General features: G+C 45.1%; 1 protein-coding gene across 2 annotated transcripts in view; it reads left to right on the top strand.

Moving 5' to 3' along the window:
• The first annotated feature begins 8202 nt into the window (after positions 1-8202).
• LYN (LYN proto-oncogene, Src family tyrosine kinase) overlaps positions 8203-22842 on the top strand; it is a 116910-nt gene continuing 102270 nt past the window's right edge. For both annotated transcript variants that reach the window (XM_045896539.3, XM_045896537.3), the window contains exon 1: positions 8203-8471. The gene's annotated coding sequence lies outside the window, so the exon portion shown is untranslated. The remainder of the gene's footprint in view (positions 8472-22842) is intronic.

The following is a 22842-nucleotide window of genomic DNA, read 5'->3' as shown; positions in this document are numbered from 1 at the left end:
GATGTCCTGGGCACCACGTGACCCGTTACCATCATTCCTCCCACCACCACCTTCATCCAAACTGCCAGTCTTCATGCCAATAACATCCTAAGAAAGCTCTCTGATTCAACTACATCATGGGGCGGCCTGCTGGCTCAGTCTGTAGAGCATGAGACTCTTGATCTCAGGGTTGTGAGTCTGAGCCTCACACTGAGTATAGAGATTACTAAATAAATAAATAAATAAACTACATCATGGGGCTGCTCTGAAAATTAAGCGGTTTTTATGCTTTTTGTTTGATCCTTGCTACTTATTTTTCTTTTTTTTAAAGATTTTATTTATTATTTGACAGAGAGAGACATAGTGAGAGAGGGAACACAAGCAGGGGGAGTAGGAGAGGGAGAAGCAGGCTTCCCCGCAGTGCAGGGAGCCCGATGTGCGGCTCGATCCCAGGACCCTGGGATCACGACCTAAGCCGAAGGCAGACGCTTAACGACTGAGCCACCCAGGCGCCCCCCTTGCTACTTATTTTTCTACCTCCTTTAACCGACACAATCCAATTCCAGAAGGTTTTTTTTGTTCAAAAGTTATAAGATACATCATTTGGCAACCATCACAATAATTACTGACACAGGCAAGAATCATCAATGGATGCTAAGCTAGGGGGTAAAAGTTTGATGAAGAATAGGAAACTTATACAGTTATCAAGGTATCTCCCTACAAGATATTGATTAATTATAATGGGGAAAATAGTGACTTTAGAGTGGAAAATCTAGACAGACACCACCTTAACTAAGTGATCAAACTCCACCTCACTGGTGAGGACAGAAATGGACCCTCTGTGCCTCCAGATAGCTGCACTGACAAGAACCCAGTAGCACTTCACTTGAGGGATGCTTCTGCCAGAAATGCATAGCCTGAATCTAATTATAAGGAAATAGCACATAAACCCAACACAAAGCATGATCTGGGATGTTCTTTTGCTATGAAGTGTATTTGCAGGACAACTGCCGAGATTTGAATGGTCTGCAGATTGATTGGTAGTGTTGTATCAATGTTAGTTTCCTGATAAGATAACGTGTTTAGGAAATACCCACCGAAGGATTAGGGGTAAAAGGGAATCATGTCTATAACTTTACTCTTAAACAACAATTCAGAAAAACTTATTGATTGATAGAGCACAAATCTGGTTAAATGTTAACAGTTGGAGAATCTGGCTGAAGGATGTATGGTGATTCTTTGTGCTTATTTTGGAAATTTTCTTTAAGTCTGAAGTTATGAAAAACTAAATACATGAGTTCCTAGATATCATAAGAGCACCTAGAAAGGAAGTTTGACCTCTTTAGAATTAAAACTGGGGACACGGCAGATCCCAGAGTTGGGAGACCGGCTTGATTTGAGGGGCTAGGCACCCTTGCTGAAGATCAGAAAGTCTGGAAAAAGGGAAATGTGGCACTGGGCCTCCTCCCTCCAAGGAAAACAGAAATGAAGTCACAAGCAATTCTCCCTCTTACCTTCTGGACATTCAGCTGTAGACCCCCAGACCCCCAATCTGACCACATGAGACTTTTTTGTACACATAGTTTACTGTTGTGGTCTAATTACCATGTAGCACGATCTTGTCTGTCATCGAGTGACAATTTTGTTATAAATTTGATAAGATTTCAATTTCAGTTAGGTTATCAGTATGCTTACCATCATAATTCACCTCAGTTTTTAAATAATTGCTCATTTAGGTAGTTTGGTTATTCCTCTACAATGTCCAGGGATTGATAAGGACGGGGCCCAGATTTCGGCAATGCTTTCGGGCATGTTGCATTGCTTCTGTGGTATTCCAGGCTGAGAAGCCGAGACTTTCCAGAAGGCATTGTAAGCCAAAGTTTCGAGCTTGAGCTGTGATGTCAGAAGGACAGAATGGGGTTCGAATCCAGTGTGTACCACTTCAAGGTGAAGTTGGGTGGGTCACCTTCCTCTTTCAAGGCTATCTTCTCATCAGTCAAACGTAGAAAAGAAAGCCCGGTTGTTGTGAGGACTGCTAGGAGGCTTTCACATAAAACAACCTGCCCAGTTCCTCACCAGTAGTTGTGATAGAAACCCCTGGGAATCACCTTCTTCCCAGAGAACTCTGGATGAGCCAGCACTCAAGCTTGCCTCTATAAACACCTGCTGGATCCCTCCAGCAAAGTGAACTCTCTCCTTCCCATGACTTTCCAACTGTTTTTAGGTCAGTGTGTGCCTGATACGATAAATAGGCAGTTTAATTAAATAGAAACTTCAAAAAATGAGTGAAAGAGTTGTTTCTATGTAAACTAAGCTGACTATTTGGAAAGAGTCACAGGTAAAACGGTAAAAGCAATAATTCTGTCGATTTAGGAATTATTTAGGTGGGGTGAAGTGGCTCTAGAAGGTCAGAGACCATGGGAGAGATGGCTTTGTGACTCTTTCCTCTGCTTCCACAAAGCTGTGACTGGAAATCAGAGAGGCGGGTTCATGGGTGTGGTTTAGGTAAGAAAGATGACACAGAATGCCCAGCTGGGGGTTCACGCTCAGGGGCAATGTCCTGGCATCATCACCTGAGAGATTGGCAGTGAGTGAATGAATGTGAATGCAACTTAGGTTGAATTTCAAGTCAAATATCTAAGGCACATTTACATCACTTTTTTTATTTCCCCACTTTAAACAGCTTTTTTGATTCATTAGTCCCCGTGCGTTAGATGAAAGGCTTTCTGATGTATTTTATTAAGAACACTGGTGGTAGTTAGAAACCATTTGTTTGGCGAATACAAATACCCCATATTCTCCGAGGATGTTGACTGGGGCTTTTTCCCAGTGGTTTCCCATCTTTGCTGCACCATCTGGGGAGCTCTGATGATTGAGTCCCTCTCACTCCACCCCTGGAATTTGATTTAATTATCTGGGTAGGGCCTGGGTAGGTGATTCTCATGTGCTGCCAGGCTTGGGGACCACTGATCTGTATTATTTGCTACTTGGGCCTCAGTCTGTGACCATGTTTGCAAGAGTCAGACGGAGAGTCTTAGCCTCCACTCTTCCTCCCCCAAAGCCGAAGAGGGGGCTTGTGCAGACAATCCGTAAGAATCCCTGAGTTGTTGGGAGGAGTCTGAACCCCTGGAGGGCAGCTCCCAGAAAAGTGAAAGGGGCCTTAGGACAGTCCACACCGTGGCAATGGGATGAGCGGCAGGTAAGACGGCGAGATGGGTAGGATGGCATGAAGGTGTAGGCTGAGATTGGTCATCCTCATCAGCACTATAAGTGCCACGATCAGGTATACGAAGACGAAGATTGTGTTGGAGAAAAATTTCCTTGAAGTCAGGCATTTCATTTTCCTATCAGTGGATATCGGGATGGTCTTATGCACAGTCGATTCTCATTATTTTTATTTTTATTTTTAAAGATTTTATTTATTTATTTGAGAGAGAGAGCACATGAGAGGGGGGGGGGGTCAGAGAGAGAAGCAGACTCCCTGCTGAGCAGGGAGCCCGATGCGGGACTCGATCCAGGGACTCCAGGATCATGACCTGAGCCGAAGGCAGTCGCTTAACCAACTGAGCCACCCAGGCGCCCTCGATTCTCATTATTCGTGGTAATGATGGTCTATAAAGTTGCCACACACAATGAATTAGCTAATATGGAACCACTGTTCCTGGGAGGAAGACAGGGTTCAGTTGCTGAGAGCCTCTGGCCGTTGCATGTTCATCAACTGATGGATAAATTACCTTGTTTTGTGTGCTTCTGTTTAAAGACACCTTATTTAATGTATACTGTTGACTCACTAACATAGAACTCACAGCCAACAGCACCATAACTCACGTCCGAATAAAGCTTATCTAACACTTGCATCTCCTCCATAAGGTACATCCCAGTTTTCTTGTGCTCAGAACACCAGACAGCATTTCAGCACTACCCTTAGGAGCCATTTTAAACAGTGAAATGGCCAACAAAAAAGCAAGAAAATGCAAAAAGCCTGGCACTAAACAAATCCCCAGAGGACACAGGTTTATGGTATAAGAGCTTGAACAAGAAGGCGGAGCATCACCTTGTTTGACCTCTGCAGGGGAATGTGTGCATGAGGAGACGCAGATTCTCACTGCGGTGCTCATGTCCATGCATGGCTGTGAAAGCACTATGAGTATCGGTTTTGGGGTTACACTTAAGTTTTCGTGAGTGGGTGAATTTGTAGATATGGAATTTGAAAGAACGAGGATCACCTATACATAGCTGGTGCCATTTCCACGACTTCTTCCTATGGTCCTGCTCAGTCCTACCCCTCACCTTCAAAAGCCTACTTCCCCTGCCAAGAGGGATCTTTGTTCATTTGCAACCTGTCTCTGATCGTTTGTCTGTGCTCAATTCCCAACTGAGAATACCCTTGAGACAACTCAGTCCATCAATCACTGAACCAACCGATACTCATGAAGTATTTTAAAGCACCCAATAGAACTTTTTTGTTTCAAGATTTTATTTTTAAGTAATCTCTACACCCAATGTGGGGCTTGAACTCACAATCCCGAGAACAATAGTCGCATGTCTGAGCCAGCCAGGCACCCCCTAAAGTACATAATAGAACTTTTGAGAAGTGTGGTGGGAGAAAGATAAATACAAGAAGCAATGGCTTCCAGGGGTGCCTGGGTGGCTCAGTTGTTAAGCATCTACCTTCGGCTCAGGTCATGGTCCCAGGGTCCTGCGATTGAGTCCCGCACTGGGCTCCCTGCTCAGCAGAGAGTCTGCTTCTCCCTCTCCACTCCCCCTGCTTGTGTTCCCTCTCTTGCTGTCTCTCTCTCTGTCAAATAAGTAAATAAAATCTTTAAAAAAAAGAAGCAATGGCTTCCAAAGAGGGGTTTGCTATTTACTAGCAGTTGAGGAGAGAAAGTTACCATGTGAAACAAAGGCAAACCATGTTGGAAAGGACCTAAGTCTAGTTTACAAAAATGTTGCACCCTGCAGGTGCTCTAGATGTCTAGAAAAGAAAGATACCAATGAGGTCTTTAAATAAAACTTTTCTGAGACATGGGAATTTCATGGGACTTAGGAAAGACAAATATGGAGAGTAGGTGGGGAAGTTTTCAGGGTATATGAATGCAGCCTGAGAAGTGGGAATGAACATCGATTTTTCCCCCCAAATAAGAATAAAGAGATGAACTTAGACAGGATGCTTGTATGTAAGGAGTTAGAAGTGATAGAGCTGAGTGCAAGCCCAGCTCTGCCTGATGATGCTTTGTTCCTTGTTCTGTCAGACGTTTTACCAAGAAACACTGACAGGACACTCCACATGGATGAACCAGCACCAAACATTTTGTGTCCCAATCACATGCCTTCTGCCAAGATCTCAAGGATTTATTGGTAATAGTAGCTATTTTAATTTAGGGCCAATATATTTGAGATGTCATCCTGAAGAAAGGTCTAGGAAATGGGCTCTCAGGTAGTGAATTACTCCATAGGATCTGTGACAGATTTCACTCACACATTCAATACCTTCCAGCAGATAACCCACTCCCTCCTCTTCAGCAGCAAACTAAGCGGCTACATACTAGTGAACATCACAGGTATAAACCATCCTACTCCTTGTTGTTGCTGGAGGCAGAGTATTGCAAACCTTTGCAGTCTGTTACCAGTAATAAACTACTGCTGTACAGGATTATGTTAACGTGGCTATAGCCTCAGGGGGAGCCAGCCTCCTAAGAAAGTTGTTAATAACCCACACTTACATGGTCAATTACTCTAGGATAAAGAAGGTAAGAATATACAATGGGGGAAAAAACAGTCTCTTCAATAAATTGTGCTGGGAAAAAAGAAACAGCTACTGGTCCACTTTCTTACATCATACACAGAAATAAACTCAAAATGGATTAAAGACCTAAATGTAAGACCTGAAACCATAAAACTCCTAGGAGAAAACACAGGCAGTAAACTCTTGGACATCAGCTAGAGCCATTTTTCTAGATATGTCTCCTGAGGCAAGGGAAACAAAAGCAAAAATAAACTATTGGGACTACACCAAAATAAAAACTCCTGCACAGCACAGGAAACTGTCATCAAAATGAAAAGGCAACCTCCTGAATAGGAGAAGATATTTGCAAATGATATATCAGATTCAAAATAAATAAAGAACTTATACAACTCAACACCAAAAAAACCCAAATGATCCGATTAAAAAATGGGTAGGGGACCTGAACAGATATTTTTCCAAAGAAGACATACAGATGGCCAGCAGACATATGAAAAGACACTCAACATCACTAATCTTCAGAGAAATACAAATTAAAACCCCAATGAGGGCACCTCACATCTGTCAGAGTGGCTAAAACCAAAAAGGCAAGAAATAACAAATGTTGGTGAGGATGTGGAGAAAAAGGAACCCTCATGCACTGTTGGTGGGAATGTAAATTTGTGCAGCCACTGTGGAAAACAGTATGGAGTTTCCTCAAAAAATTAAAACAGGTCTGTGTGCACATACACAACAGAACATTATTCAGCCATAAGAATAGGATGAGATCTTGTCATTTGTGACAACATGGATGGATCTAGAGGGCATTGTGCTAAGTGAAATAAGTCAGACAGAGAAAGACAAATATCCTATGATTTCACTTATATGTGGAATCTAAAAACAAAACAAAACAAAACAAATGAATGAACAAAGCAGAAACAGACTGCTAAATACAGAGGACAAACTGATGGTTGCCAGAGGATACGGGGATGAGGGATGGGCAAAAGAGGTGAAGGGGAGTGGGAGCTAACAGGCTTCCAGTTATGGAGTGAATAGGTCATGGGGATGAAAGGTACAGCACAGGGAATGGAGTCAATGATATTTTAATAATGCTGTATGATAGCAGATGGTAGCTGCAGTTGTGGGCATAGCATGAACATATAGACCTGTTGAATCACTATTAATGTAACATTGTGTGCCAACTATACTTTGATTTTTAATTTTTAAAAATTTTTTAAAGATTATTTATTTCTTTGAGACAGAGAGAGAGAGAGAGCGCGCGCACACAAAAGCAGGGGGGAGGGGCAGAGAGGAGAGGGAGAAGCAGACTCCCCGCTGAGCAGGGAGCCCTATGCAGGAGCTCAATCCCAGGATCCCTGGGATCATGACCCCAGCTGAAGGCAGACCCTTAGCCGACTGAGCCACCCAGGCGCCCCTATACTTTGAAAAAAAAAAAAAAAGATTTAAAAAAAGAAGAATTACAGGAAAAAAGGAGAACATACTAATGAAAGGTGATCAACCTAAAGTGCTTAGAGCAATGTCTAGCACCTGATAGGCCCTATGTGTTTGCTATTATTAATACAAAGAGAAAATCTCCTACAGGGCACTGTTTATTTCCCTGTAAATTCACACTGTAGTGTAATGCTGGGATCCCAGTGAATCTTGCTTAAAACAATTGGTCATCCGCTGTGACTGGGACTAATAATCTTGGATTTATATGTGGCATTTACTGAGTTGGAACACCAACTTCGACGACGATGCAATCATTCTTTCAACAAACATTGATTATGCGTTTGCTGTGTGCCAAGCACTGCGCTCCATGCGGGGAGGCAGAGAGCGCAGGACTGAACGGATAACAGCTACCATTACTGGGTGCTAGGCACAGTGAGAACCCCTTACAGAAGGCATGTTATCCTCCCAGTGGACCCCCCCCCCCATCTCCATTTTCCTGGGAGGAAATCGAAGTTTTGAGGAACTGAGTAATTTGCCAGGCCATTCAACTCCACAGCCACCCTCCGCCCCGGCTCTACACCCTGAGCATCGGCGCGTACACCCTTAAGGAGCTTACTCTGTACTGATGATTCAGAACACAGTGAGACCCTGAACATCCACTCGGCCCATCTCATCCTCTTTCTTGAGAACTCCAGATGTGGGGGACCAGAGCGTGCCCCTCTGCTGCCAGGGGCACCCCACTTCCTAACACCTTATAGGGAGTACGATGGTAAAGAAGCAAAGGAGACGCGAGAGGTTTCGTCGCCAGGCTCCCACGTCCAGGCTCCAGAGGATCCCCCTGGAAGACCCTTCTGCCCCCGTCACAGGAGGATGGCGGGCCCCAGCGGCTCCACATTCGCGAGCGGCACGCTGAGAGGCTAAGTTTCTCTGCCTTCAAAGCTCGCGCGACGGCCACACCAAAGACCCAAACCTTGGGCAGGGGCCAAATGGTCACTTCCCCGCCCTCCCGGCGCAGTATGCAAATCCGAGCACCAGGAAGTAGCTGGGACCTCTCGGCCGAGCCCAGCGACAGCCAGTTCCTCTCCCGCCGCTCCGGGCCGTCCGCCGCTCGCTCCCCTGCGGTGGCGCCTCCGGGCCCGACGCGCTGCAGCCTCCAGCCCGCGGCAGGAGGGGCGGCCGCGCCACCCCGGGCCCAGAGCCCGCAGCCTGCCCTGCGCGGGCCCCTCCGGGCCGCCCCGTCGCGCCCCCCGCGCTGAACTCGAGTCACCGTGGAGCGCCGCCGCAGCCGCCGTCGCCCCGCAACTTTCACCGGGAGCTGGTGAGTCCCAGGCGCGAGCGCGGGGGTGGGCGCGGGTGCCGGGGCGGGCCGGGCCGGGGCCGCGGCTGTGCCACCGGCCGGAGTCCCGGGTGCCCGGCCGGCCCTGGGCCGGGGGCTGGGGGTGGCCGCGGGCACGGGCGCGCGCCGCCTCCTGGCCGCACGGGCGCGGGCCCCCGCGGTGAGGGCACCCAGGTGCCTCCAGCCTGTGGGTGGCCGGACCCTGGGGAGCAGGGGACGCGGGGGCGGGCAGCTCGGCAGGTGTCCTCCCCGCGGCGGCGCGCAGGGGGGCGGTGGGAGGTGTGGGCGCGGAAGCGGGCGCGCCGCGCGTCCCTCTGGCGCCGATCCGAGGGCTGGATGCGCTTCCCGCTCGGGCCACTCTCGGTGCGCCTCGGGGAAGCCCCTCTCTGCGCAGAGCGGGCGCGCGGCGGGGATCCTGGCGGGGACTCCTCGGGTTGCACAATCCGGTCTCCCCGCTGGGCCCCGGCTCCCCGAGGTGAGGGATGGGGCTCGGCCGGGGCTGGCAGCCAGGCCCGCGGACAGCTGCGCTCCTCGGGAGCCCCGGGCGGGAGCGTGACGTCGAGGGGCTGCGGCAGAGACTCTTGCGCACCCTCCCGCTGCGCCCGGCGCCTCCCGGCCTGCGGAGGAGCAGTCCCGTGCCTCCGCCCGCGGAGAGGAAGCGAGAGTTATTTTAAGAATTCAGGGGTTGCCTTTCCTTCGCCCTGGGGGAAGGGTGTAAGCGTCAGTTCTCGCTTTCCTGCGTTATCTTGGCCGAGTGCGGCTTCTCCAAGCTGTGCATTTGTAACGTTCCTACTAATAGCTGACGTGGTCGTCTGGTTGTGTTTCCGTGTGTGTGTGTGTGGTGTGTGTGTGGTGTGTGTGTGGTGTGTGTGTGTGTGTGGTGTGTGGTGTGTGTGTGTGTGGTGTGTGTGTGTGTGTGGTGTGTGTGTGTGTGGTGTGTGTGTGTGGTGTGTGTTTGGTGTGTGTGTGTGTGTGTGTGTGTGTGTTTGAATTATCCCAAACCCACCCAGCTTCTTTGCCAGAAACCCCAGTTGAATCCGGGCCTTGCAGTTTCCTAGCTGCGTGTCAACTTGGGCCTATTATTGAAATTACTTTTGTGGGTTTTTTCATCTCAGAGAGAACATGTTTACCTTCTGAGCTATTTATTGCACGTAAAGCCCCAAGCGCATGCATAGGCATTCCGTAACTGGCGCTGTTATTATTTATTGCAAATAATTCTATCCATTAAGACAGGGTTCCCTGGTTCTTTGCAATTTGTTGATTTTAAACCTGAGACTACATGTCTGATTCAGCCATCTGACCTTCTTAGTAAAGCTGCTTAATAAATACACCAGAGATTTGCTGTCTGCAAAGCTAGGGTCTGGGAATCTCACTCACCCTAAGCACGAGCTAATATGGATTTTGGCTTACTTCTGATTTGTTGGCTGCCCCCCATGCTGCCTGTAGGGTTTAGGAGGGCAAGCCTGTTGTCCCTGCATAGGTAAAAGCTAAGGGGATCAGGCACTGAAGGAGCATAGGAATTTCCTAAACCCCCAGAAGCCCTTCCTAAGTAAGGTAAACTGTGCTGGAAAAGGGGGGGATTCAGTTAGTCACGGGTTTAGGTAAGGAGGTAAGGTCCCGAGGTAAGGAGATAAATGTCTTGAGGCTTGAAGAAATTTAATTTGATCCCAAGGGGTTTTGGTGACCGGGCCTCTTTGGATGCAGAGTGGGGTAAAACCCTCTTCCTGGGTGAAGGGGAGAGGTCAGCCCATGTAAGGAAAGAGAAAACAGGAGCTGGAAAAGCTAAGTTTGGGTCTCTCCCATCATTGACCAGAGCTGTGATATGGAATAAATTGGGTTAATGACTTGGGCCCTTTATTCAGCCAACATTTCCTTCATAGCAGTAACCAGAGTTATTTTCTGATTTGTCCGTGTGTGTCTAGTCTATATTCACCACTGCAATGAAAAGCTCTGTGAAAACAGCTCTGTGTTGTCCAAAACTCTAGCCCCGGTGCTTGTCACAGTCAAGATTACTTGGAAGAGGGAATGAAGGTTGGCTCTGAGTTTGGCTCTGTGCAAGGCCAAGGAACAAGTCTGGTTCCTAAGGCATCTGAAGCCTGCTGGCTCTCTCTGTCCTGGTTTCTAAAACGGGAATTTTTGACTGTCTGGTTATCCCGGGGGCAGTGTTCTAAATGGGAATCTCTACACAGGATAGGTTATTATTCTGCCCTATCCCTCGGAGCAAGGGCTTGACTTGGAGTGATGAGATGTAGCTTGCAAAGGTAGTTCGTCCCATCAAAAAGACCCACTTTATCTAGGAGTCATAGATGTTGCCAAGATATATGGAGACTTTGCAATATCCCCTGACCCCCAAGGGCGTTTCTTTTAGCAGAAAAGTGGTCCACAGGTTTGTGAATCAATGACTCTCTAAGCCCCTTAGCTCCATTATATTTGTATTCAAAAATAAATCACCAAAACATCTGAGATGTCAGTTGGTTCAAATGAATATGCAGACTTGTAATTTAACAACATTAAACAATAAAATCCATAAACAAACCCATAGAAATTTAAATCAGTATAAATAAGAATACAGTGTGTACGTGTCTACTGTATGAAAAGTTGTTACATCTCGCGCACACTGCTGATCCCAATGACCGCCATGTCCTCAGGCATGGACAGTATTAACATTGAAAGGTCACTACAATCATTAGTTGGGACACTGACCAATGACTCATTGATGACAAAGGTGGCCTCAGATCTCTTTTTGGCTTTACCTGGCAATGACTGTGCTCACACCTTTTGCTTGTCGGAAGCGATTCCTGAGAATTGCTGATTCCAGAGTCAGAAGCCTTTCTGAGCTCTGATTTCATTTGAACCTCTCATGGATCCCAGGGTAGGCAGGGACAGGTTCAAAAAAAAGAGGTTTGGTGTCATGTCCAAGGTTACAGACCTGGTTACGTGGCACCACTGGGCAGAGTAGGTATGTTTTCTGGCTCTGACTTCAGAGCATTCCCCACTTTTCTGCCTTTACGCCTGTAGTAGGTACTCAATTTCATAAAAGCAAAGGAATGATCACTTAATAAACATTTTTAAACAGGGAACCACAAGGTAATTTTCTTCTATCACTTGGTAATTGTACCATCAAGCAGAGCACTCCAGGCATATTCAGGGAGGTGAGTTTCTGTGCCTTCCAGCACTGCTTCCTGCTTGGGGAGCATAACTGCCAGGGTGACACTTATATTGGCTGTTGCCCAAGCAGCTTGAGAGACCGCCTTGGGGACTGTCGGGCTTATTGGTTAATACAGAAGTAACCAGGTAATACTTTACCAAAGGATTGCCTCCAGCCGCTGCTGGAAGGGCCTCCCATGAACCCTACAAGCCTCCTTGTGTGGTCGTTGTAACAGTGAGAACATCATTTGAGGTGAAAATATAAAGGAGGGAGACAGCACCAGATGCTCATTAAACATGCACTCCTTTACTGAGCACCTGCTACGAGCCAGGCGCCCTTCAAAGCCCACACTTTTACAATGGACACACACTGCCTACCATCTTTAAAGATTGGTGACAAAGAGGAAGTTTTTTCTTTTTTTTTTTCCAGTCAGAACTACTGAAAGATTTCTTACAGCTGTCCAGTTTCCTGATACTTAAATTGTGAAATGTTGAGTTGACTCTATCATCATTTCTGAAATTTATTTTGAGTAAGTTCCCATTTAGGGGAGAAGCCCAAGTGTAGACAATGTATGGGAATCTGCCAGTTGAGGAATTAGAATTTTTGGAACAGCCCTGTTTCCAGACTTGGACCTTCTTTTGGATATCTTTGGCTTAAGTTAACTGGAAGGGCTGTCTCGCGTAATTTATCAAGTTCAAATAATGACTTGGGATGATGTGTTACAAAGGTGCATCCATGCTGCCAAGTTGCAGGGCCCGAGAATATAGCCTTTGTTCTTCATTCTTGGACTTTTTCCTCAGTCTTGTTCTGTGCTTCACTTTCCCTTAGTACTTAATGAGTTGCCCACGTTCCTTATTTGCCACAAAAACTATTTCTTGAAAGTTCTATTTGCCATCAGGATGTCATTTTCGTTTGCATAGAACTCTTCCAAAGTTTGATTATTTGACCGTCTTTGTTAACCTTCACATATTGCCAATCTCCCTTCTCTGGCCCCTCTGGTCAGCTCTCTGCCCACCCCCCTTACAAGGTCCACAAACCATGAGTCGACACGATAGGAGCTGAGCATTTATGGGAAGAGATTATTGGTTCATGTCGTTGTAACTGTCCATTTCTTATGATGCTGACTTAAATAAATGATGTCCCGTAAAATGATATGAATGGGGATACCTTTACAGAATCCATCTGAGCGGGTGTTTTTTAACGCTGTAGGCTGTGCCTCCATTGGGTCGTAGAACACTGGGCAGAGATCTCCATTTCCTGTAGCCCAGAGGGTCTTTTAAATCTGTCTCATCTCCTTTTGACAGTTCACACCTCAGGCAAGTCAAATAATACAGGGTCTGCCCACACTCCCACCCTTCTGGGAACATCGAAACTCACTGTATTGATCCCAAGCCGTGCTGATTGACAGGTCTTTGCCAACACGCCTCTCCAGTCCTCCTTCCTCTCTCTGGTGGTACAGCATCTGTCACGACTTCCGTGGGCCCACTTTTCAGCGCTGGTGAGAATACACAGTGAGACGGGCGAGATGGGTCCACGTCCAATTTACTTCCAACTGAAAACAATGATGTCTTCTTGGCTTTGGGGCCTTCTGGGTGCCTCTGCTCTTCCTGTAAATGTTAACCCCCACGGGAGTGAGGGGAACAGAGAAGATCGTCTCAGAGAGACCCTCTGGAGAGGGAGGACCACTTCTGCTTTCCACGGGGAAGCTGTGTCACGGAGAGCAGAACTGTAGCCAGCGACCTGACAGGAGGCCCGAGGGAGGGGGCCGGCAAGGAAGTGATACTTCCTCCTGCTTCGAAGGCCCCAGACCCAGTCATTTGCCTGCAGCCCCACCTTCCTTGCCACCCAACACGGCTTTTTCCTCAGAGTTCTTGCCACCATCTTCTGTTCTGTTCATTTTCCGTTTGCCCCTGAGAGAGGGGGAGGGAGGAAAAGAATGAACGTAGCCATTACCGGAGAGCCTTCTATGGCGAAGCCCATGTTGGCCATGCTTGATTTTTCAGCATCAGAAAGATGTACCTTTTGATATTCACCATCATGGAAACTATTATGAAAATCTAAGTGGGTGTTTTGAAATTTTTTAATGTTCAGGCAATATAATATTTTCTTAATCTCGTGAGAATGGTTCAGTTCTATTTTTAAAAATTACTTAAGTTCTAGGGATGCCTGGGTGGCTCAGTCGTTAAGCGTCTGCCTTCGGCTCAGGTCATGATCCCAGGGTCCTGGGATTGAGCCCCGCATTGGGCTCCTTGCTCAGTGAGGAGCCTGCTTCTCCCTCTGCCTCTGCTGCTCCCCCTGCTTGTTCTCTCTCTCTCTCTCTGACAAATAAATAAATAAAAATCTTTAAAAAAAAATTACTTAAGTTCTAGCCTCTAATTAATTTGGGGGGATAGAACGGTGACTTTCATGCTTCTTTGACCACACCCCACATCAAAAAACAGGTTTTACCTTGGGCCTGAATGCACATCTATCTGTATGCAAAAAAGAAAAGAGAAAGAAAGAAACACAATTTGGTGAAAGAACGCCTCCTTCCAGCTCATTGGGTAGTGTGACCCAGAGCAGTTCCTTTGAGACCAGCAGCATGGTGGGATCGATCAGAGTTTAAAGCCCATGGGGGAGCCCAGCAATTCCACAAGCTCCAGTCCGATAAGAGCCTTATTAATTATTAAGCAAATACAAATTAAGATACATCCGTACAATGGAACACCTTGTAGATATCTTTAAACACAATATTAAATTACATTACTAAAATGAAAGATGTTTTTAAAAAGTTGAATCACTATATTGTACACCAGAAACTAACCCTGTATGTTAACTCTACTGGAATTAAAATTAAAAAAATAAATTAAAAATAAATTCACAAAATAAAAAAAAATAAAAGGCTTAACACAAATGTGTAGGTAACATATGATACTATTTCTGAAATAAAATATGCATTGGTGGGACACATAATCTGTAAGCTATGCATATCAGTAATTTTGATACTGAAGTTTTAATAGTGATTATTTCTGGGTTATGGGTGAATGCTGTTTTTTTGCTTTTGTACATCTTTATTTTTTTATTTTTTAAATTTTTATTTTTTTAAAGATTTTTATTTATTTATTTTAGACAGAGAGAGAGAGAGAGAGAGAGACAGCACGAGTGGGGGCAGGAGCAGAGAGAGGGAGCAGGGAGCCTGATGCAGGGCTTGCCCCCAAGACCCCAGGATCCTGGGTTTATGACCTGAGCCGAAGGCAGCCACTTAACTAACTGAGCTACCCAGGCGCCCCCCATCTTTATTTTTTTAAAAAGAGAATCACTTGTATGATTTGAAAATAGCGGTAAAATGAGCAATGACACGAAGCCAGTGTGAGTGCAGGGGGAAGGGAGGAGCAATCAGAAGACATTGGGGCAAAAGTGGCCATTATGGCGCTTGTGTGGATATAATTGTAAGCAGACCTGCCCCTGGAGGAACTCACGCACTATGAATGTGGTAAATAGATGTAACATTTTCTTTCTCTTTTAAGATTTTATTTATTTATTTGAGACAGAGAATGCATGGGAATAGTGGGGCAGAGGGAGAGGGAGAAGCGGGCTCAGCAGGGAGCCTGAGGTGGGGCTCGATCCCAAGATCCCTAGATCACGACCTGAGCTGAAGGCAGACGCCTAACCGACTGAGCCACCCAGGTGCCCCAGGTATAACATTTTCTTAAAGGAACATCCACTTCTTATGTTTAGTTATATTTAGTTATATTTAGTATGGAGCTTATTTTTTGAGTACCTTGTGCAGGGATCATTCCAAGGCCCAAGAACTTGTTCTAGTGACGTGGTGGTTAGTGTGGAGGACCATTGCCCAGAATACTAAATGTTGGATTTCATTGTGTAAAAGGGAGAATCATTGGAGCCTTTTAGTGAGAAACCAGTTTTTTTTCCATCACAATCAACTTACTGCCTAGACTTTTGGCTCCATATGGTGCTGCCAAATGATAAAGAGACAGTGAGCACTCATTAACTGCTCTGAATTAGGTGGATGATTAACCCTGGAGCTAACAGAGATTAATTTGGGGCTGAAATGTAACATTTGTTGTTGTTTTACATGACATCAGAAGGCTTAACCTTGTAGTCACTAGCACGTAGCTACTTGATCACTGTCCTAAATGGTCATCTTGCCCAAACATTTATCTAAATATTCTTGATGATGGTAGCACTGTTGAAGAAGTAAGAAATTAATTTGGAGTTGAGGTCTAAGTTTCTGTGGTATTTTAAAGGAGAATATGTTGTAAAGCAGCAGCTTGGTATTGGGATCATGTTATGATATGTGTGTATATATATATATATTAGTTTATCAAAAGAATTACCATAACTAGGAATGGCAGTATTTGGTCAAAATGGCATAATTTGTCAATGATGCCAGCAACTATATTGAATAATCAGATATGTCATACTGATCATCTGTTGTATTCAATGCCTTTGAGGGATTATTACTTTTAAATTTGAGGGGAGATAATATAAAATGGTAAAAAGAAAGTGGGCTTCCAAGTTAAGCAGATCTGAGTTCCTAGTTTGGTTCCCCTGCTTATAACTTTAGGTAAGTTACTTAGCCTCACCATTTAGTAATACCCAAGTTTGTGGTGGTGATTGACAGAGCTAACCTATAATTTCCTAATGTTGTTTCTGGTACACAGTAGGCATAGAATAAAAGGGGACTGCATCCTTAAATAATGAGAAGCTTCATGAGAGAGTGACAGACAAATACCATAATAGACACAGTCCCTGGCTTCAAATGAAATTTTAATATGGAGTTTATGGTCTTCAATATAATCAAATGAGCACTGTAAGAGTTGGTTTTTGTCTCTCTAAACAAAACCCTGGTTGTTGTCTCTCTGGACAGTGGGCTACACTGACTTTTTGAATTGTTTCAAATTTAATGGATTAAAATGTATATAAAAAAGAAATTCTAACAAGTTAAATCTCCTAACTGCCTGTGTATCTTTTACGTTATGGTTTTCAGTTATTTTTAAAGTTTTGAATGAATTAATATAACCACTAAATGAAAATTGTAATTTTCCTTAAATTCGTTTACAAGTGGATAATCTTTCTAGAGTCTAGTAAAAAAAAATTTCTGAACACTTTAGTGAATGACTCTCAAATGTTACATTGTTGCTATAGTTATAAGTCTTTAGCAAAGATAGGACTATACAATCCAATTAAACAAATGACATGGCCCATCTGGTGTCAAGTATCAACCCTTGGGCTCTTGACATCGCCTATCTGCCTTGGTATTTGATAATTGAATCATAGAACCTTGTAGAAGGAGGAGATTCTGGTGGTGTGTCTTAACATAAACCTTTGCAGGTAATCACTTTCCCTTGAACATTGGGTCTCAAATGTTAGTTTCTTCCCAGGTTATCCTAATGCAGGTGGTGGAGGCCACATCGTGAGAAACACCAGGATAGGGTGCTCAAAGTGGCCCATTTCATTTTTGGACAGCTGTGGATATTAGAAAGCTTATTCTATCATCCTACAATATTTCATTTCCATAATTTCTGCCTTCTGCTTCTACTTCTGCCCTCTGGCACTGTTTTGACATATCTGAAGCTGTGGCTCTCACTTTGGGATGTGGAGGGACATTATTGATTGCCTATCCACCCATCACCATCACTCTCTTCCTAACAGAACCCAGATTATTTCAGGATCCATCTTCTCCATGGAAGGTTCAGCAGAAGTTTTCTCCATCCCCATTGATAGGGTGGCCCTAACTGGTCAGAGGCTCCTATTCTTGCCAGTGATTGGTTCATAAATGGCTGTACTTTGGGTTGGACAATAGTCAGAAAAGCAAAGTAATGTTCCATAGATGGTCCCAACATATAAATAGAAAAGGAGTGGAAGGGACGGAGAGAATTGAAGTGAGAGATAAATGAGGAATAAAGAAACAAACAAAAAAACCTCATGTGAGAGTCAAGAAATTAGGAAGAAAAATATTGTAAGTTATCTTGATTACTAAATTTGTAATGTGCACAGTATGTGGTTGTCCACTCTGTATTCTTTTTTCTCCAGTCACACAGACTGGTGTGGGATTATTCGGGATTACTGGGTTTCCATAATTATAATTTCTTTTTCAAATGTATATTTATTGAATATCATATATTGGGTGCTCTGGGGGAAACAAACATTGGACGTGTGAGATTCCTATCCTGGAAGAGTTTCTTGTACTCTTTTCTCTCTGGCTGGTACACTGATCACAAGGCTGACAAATTAATATGCCAGGAGGCAGGACAGGAACCTTGCTCAGGAGTTCCCTGGGCACCTTAATCAGTGCCCAGAAACCAATATCTTTGGGAAGAAAGAAGGCAGCATATGAGGTGGATAGAACACAGGATGTGTAATTATCACCTTTGGGCTCAAATTCCAGTTCTGTCCTTTCCTAGCTTGCTGACAAGATGCTGGCCTTGTTAGCCCCAGGGTCCCCCCTGGTTGTGAGGATTCCAAGATGCAGTGGATTCAGAACCAGCTACACGTGAAGCACGTAGTTGGTGGTTGTCATGTAATCGTTACTATCAAAAGAAATTATCTAGTTGCTATCAAAACAACAAAACAACAAAAACAGAAACCAGAAGATAACAAGTGTTGGCAAGGATGTGGAAAAACTGGAACTCTTATGCACTGCTGGTGTGAATGTGAATCAGTGCAGCCGCTGTGGAAAACATGGCGGAATTCCTCAAAAAATTAAACATAGAATTACCGTATGATCCAGTAATTCTGTGTTAGTCTATACCCCCCAAAATTGAAAGCAGGGTTTCAATGGATTATGTGTACACCCATGTTCATAGCAGCATTATTCACAAGAGCTGAGAGGTGGAGGCAACCCCAATGTCCATCAAGTGGACACACAAAATGTGGGATGTACAGACACTGGAAATATGTTATTAAACCTTAAAAAGGAAGAACATTTTGACACATGCTGAAAGGTGGATGAACCTTCGGAGAACAGTATGGTAAGAGAAATAAGCCAGTCATGAAAGGACACAGACAGCTCTTCCCTGACTTATGTTGGAGTTACATCCAAATAAACCCATGCATTTCATATGCCTAAACCTACTGAACATCAGAGCTTAGCCTCGCCTACCTGAAATGTGCTCAAAACACTTAGGTTGTCCGACATCATCTAACACAAAGACTATTTTATAATAAGGTGTTGAGTATCTCATGTAATGTATTGAATAATGTACTGCACATTGCTAGCCTGTGAAATGATCCCAGTTCATGATTCCAAGTACGGTTTCTACTGATTGCATATCACTTTTGCACCATCATAAAGTCAAAAAATCAGATCATCATAGGTCAGGGAACAACTGTACAGTATGATTTCACTTACCTGAGATCCTCTTGGAGAAGTCAGATTCATAGAGACAGAAAGTGGAATGGTGGTTGTCAGGGGCTGGGGGAGGGGGACATGGGAGTACATGCTTAACAGGTGTAGAGTTTGAGTTTTGCAAGATGAAAAGAGTTCTGGAGGTGGATGGTGGTGATAGTAACACAAGATGGTTAAGATATAAGTGTTTTGTGTATTTTATCACAATTTAAAAAATGACTTTTTATTCTTTTAAAGATTTTTATTTATTTATTTGAGTGAGAGTGAGAGAGAGCGAGCACAAAAGGGGGGAGGGTCAGAGGGAGAAACAGACTCCCTGTTGAGCGGGGAGCCCAACACGGGGCTTGATCCTGGGACTCCCGGATCATGGCCGGAACGGAAGGTAGACGCTTATCTGACTGAGCCACCAGGCGCCCCTAAAAAAAAGGATTTTAGAAAAGTTGCTAGGCAAACAGAAATGTAAACAAATAATGAGGGTGGTCTAGAGGATATTTCATTGAGTCTGATAGATTGTCCTTATTCTGAGTGGAGATTTGCCCACCACGATGGCCGGTGTTCACTTCTTTGAGGGGAGAAGACAGGGTCTTCAACTTGTATTTAATACAGGGCCATGTGGCTTGATGGCTGACAAGATACGGAAGTGGCTGTGGTGTGTGTGAGAGGGTATGAGAGTGGAGAATTTTATAAAGGCAGGGGCTGGATTAGAGGGTAAGGAGGAGGTTTTGAACAATCAAAAGTCTGCTGGGGACCTGGCCAGGGTGAGAAATGGGCCTTCTCCATCCCTCGAAGTTTGCAGGTGTACACTGAGCGATTCTCTCACAAGACCTTATGTGTACATATATATATATTATTATTATTATTATTATTATTATTTAAAGATTTATTTATTTATTTGAGACAGAGAGAATGAGAGACAGAGAGCATGAGAGGGAGGAGGGTCAGAGGGAGAAGCAGACTCCCCGCCGAGCAGGGAGCCCGATGCGGGACTCGATCCCGGGACTCCAGGATCATGACCTGAGCCCAAGGCAGTCGCTTAACCAACTGAGCCACCCAGGCGCCCTATATATATATTTTTTAAAGATTTTATTTATTTGAGAAAGAGAGAGAGAGAGCACAATCGGGGGGGAGGGGGAGAGGGAGAGGGAGAAGCAGGCTCCCCACTGAGCAGGGAGCCCAATGGGGGCTTGATCCCAGGACCCTGGGATCACGACCTGAGCCGAAGGCAGACGCTGCAATGACTGAGCCACCCAGACGCCCCTCATAGGACCTTTTATTTTTTTTATTTATTTTATTTTATTTTTTTAAGATTTTATTTATTTATTTGAGACAGAGAGAATGAGAGAGAGAGAGCACATGAGAGGGGGGAGTGTCAGAGGCAGAAGCAGGCTCCCTGCCGAGCAGGGAGCCCGATACGGGACTCGATCCAGGGACTCCAGGATCATGACCTGAGCCGAAGGCAGTCGCTCAACCAACTGAGCCACCCAGGCACCCCCCTCATAGGACCTTTTAGAACAGGTCCGACTAGATGGCTCTAAAAGGTGCTTTCTGATTTGATAATGCTGTGTTTCCTAGCCACGTACTCACCGATTCCAAATTGCAGGGAAGAATATTGCTGATGGAGCTTTCCTCATAGGCTTGAAGGGGAGCTTTTTAAAAAGTTTCCCCCAGGCAGAAATGGTCTTTTTCTTTTAATTGAAGTATAACATACATGTAGCAGAGCAGCTTAAAACCAACCCCCATGTAACTACCCCCACACCCCAGCTCAAAAAGCAGAACAGTGCTCAACCCAGCGTCTCCCTATGCACCCCCAAACAATACTCGCTTCCCTCAAAGGCATCTCTCATCCTGCTCCTAGCTTTAATTTAGTTTCCAGTGTCAGCTTTTTTAACAATAAGGTGTAGGAAACTGAAAAGCAGTACAAAGCCATTTGGTTTGGCAGATAAACAGATTTTCAAGCTGTGGGTTTGGCAGGCCCTGGCCTCTCCCCTGTGTGCGGAATGACTGCAGTTCAATCAGAGAGCAAGTCCTTGTCCTGTTTTAGACCCTGGCTATTCAGCTGCTAAAATTCTCACAGGGGAGTTTGATCAGAGCCTCATTTAAATACGTTTTTTATTCAACCATTAGTTAGTAAAATTAGGCAGCCCTAGCCACATACAGCTTGCTTTTCTGCCCATCTCTGCATAGCTAAGTCAATTTATAAATGCAAATATATAAATGCGGGTGTGATAAAGGTGGTTTCCAGTGACCCTCATGTAATCAAACATCCTGCTATGCGCCACAAAGCTGCCCGTGCCCAGACTTTTGAAAGGACTAACTAGTTTTGGGAATTCAGTGATGCTATTCCTCAGTAAAATAGGACTCCCTTTTCCGATGTGAAGGCACACAGTACCCTTATTACTGACTGTTTTGCCTCACGTAGTTTTGACATTTATTTTTCTTGGAGGGGAGAGAAATCCATGATTTGACCTGTGGAATTTATTAATCCATGAAGTAATGCTTCGTTTATTCACCATTCCGAAAACATTTCTTGGACACTCAGCACTCATGAATATGCATGCATACGACCTGCAGTCCCATCCGTTTTGCGCTCAGAAGCAGAATTGTGTGTGCCATATGGACTGAGGAAGTAAAAATACTTGAAAAAGTAGAACGAGGAGTACAAGTTTCTCGCTCATCTGAAATAGGAAGAGCACACACAGGCAGGGAGCACTGAGATGAGGTCCTCCTGTGAGAAAGTCACAGGTTGTGGTCCAGGTCAAGGCCCAGAGGAACCACACGCCGGGAGGACAGGAAGAGCCTGCGGTTGGACTGCCTGCAGCCCCCGGCCCCTGGCCACAGCGTCGGAGCATGGCTTCTCTGTGTCCTCACCATGTATGGCTCTTGGCAGCTGTGGGTGCTACAGAAGATTGAAGAAGGACTGAAGCCTGGAAATGGAGGGAGGGCAGGGCTAGGCCAAGGAGCCTGACCACAGCAGGGCCATTTCGGGGTGAAGAAGTGTGTTCCTCAGGTGAGGATAAAAAAGAAAAAGCGGAGAAACGACTTAGCAGGATCCCTTCCTTATGCAAGTGAAAAACCAGTGAAAGTACGGTCACTTGTGAGGAATGGGGTGGCCACGGCATGCACTTTGTGGTGTCTGACTGAGGACCAGTGTAATGCCATGGTCTCATAGATTTAAGAATCAGGACTTGGGTTCCAGTCCACGTGTGTCATGCTCTAGGCTCAGGGCAGGAGGAGATGAAGTTCCTTTCCATTCCCAAGTCGGTAATGACATGCTTGTCTCCTACTCCAGCCCATTGTTGCAAGGCTGAAATGAGGTAACATACCTGAAAGTCCTGGGCGAAATCTCACTGGCCACACACTTGTGGCTATTGTTTGGGGTTCAGCTTCTGTACCCCTAGCCTCTTCTTTCTTTTCAGGCAAAAGGCAAAGGGAAAACATTTTCTTTTATTATTTAGGCTGTCCTTAAGCATGAGAAGTAAAGCAGTTGAAAAAATTAAAAAAAAAAAAAAGCTAGTTTTATGGATAAAGAAACAGAGGGGATAAAAATCTTGCCAAATTTGGTCGAGGCCCATCCTCAGGCTCCCTCACCTCAACTTAAAAGCCCTGGTCGCAGGACCCCAGTGAAATCATGGGTGTGGGTAGCTCGGTGGAGTCCCGTGCCCTGGCCAGAGAGTGGATTCCATGCAGGCTCTCCCTCCATGCAAACCCTCCGATTGACATTTGGAGTGGCCTTGGCCTATTTCCTCCCGACAAGGAGATGAGGCACAAATGTTAGTACACTGGTTTCGAATCATGTGACTCCTATCATGCCATTTAAATGAAAATCCAGATTTTAGGCTAAGGAAAGTGAAGTC

Source organism: Mirounga angustirostris, unplaced genomic scaffold (genome assembly GCF_029215605.1).
Source record: "Mirounga angustirostris isolate CCGP_5_RB_7025 unplaced genomic scaffold, mMirAng1.0.hap1 SCAF_4, whole genome shotgun sequence".
In the NCBI taxonomy this organism is placed as follows: Eukaryota; Metazoa; Chordata; class Mammalia; order Carnivora; family Phocidae; genus Mirounga; species Mirounga angustirostris.
This window is presented reverse-complemented; position numbering and strand designations above follow the sequence as displayed.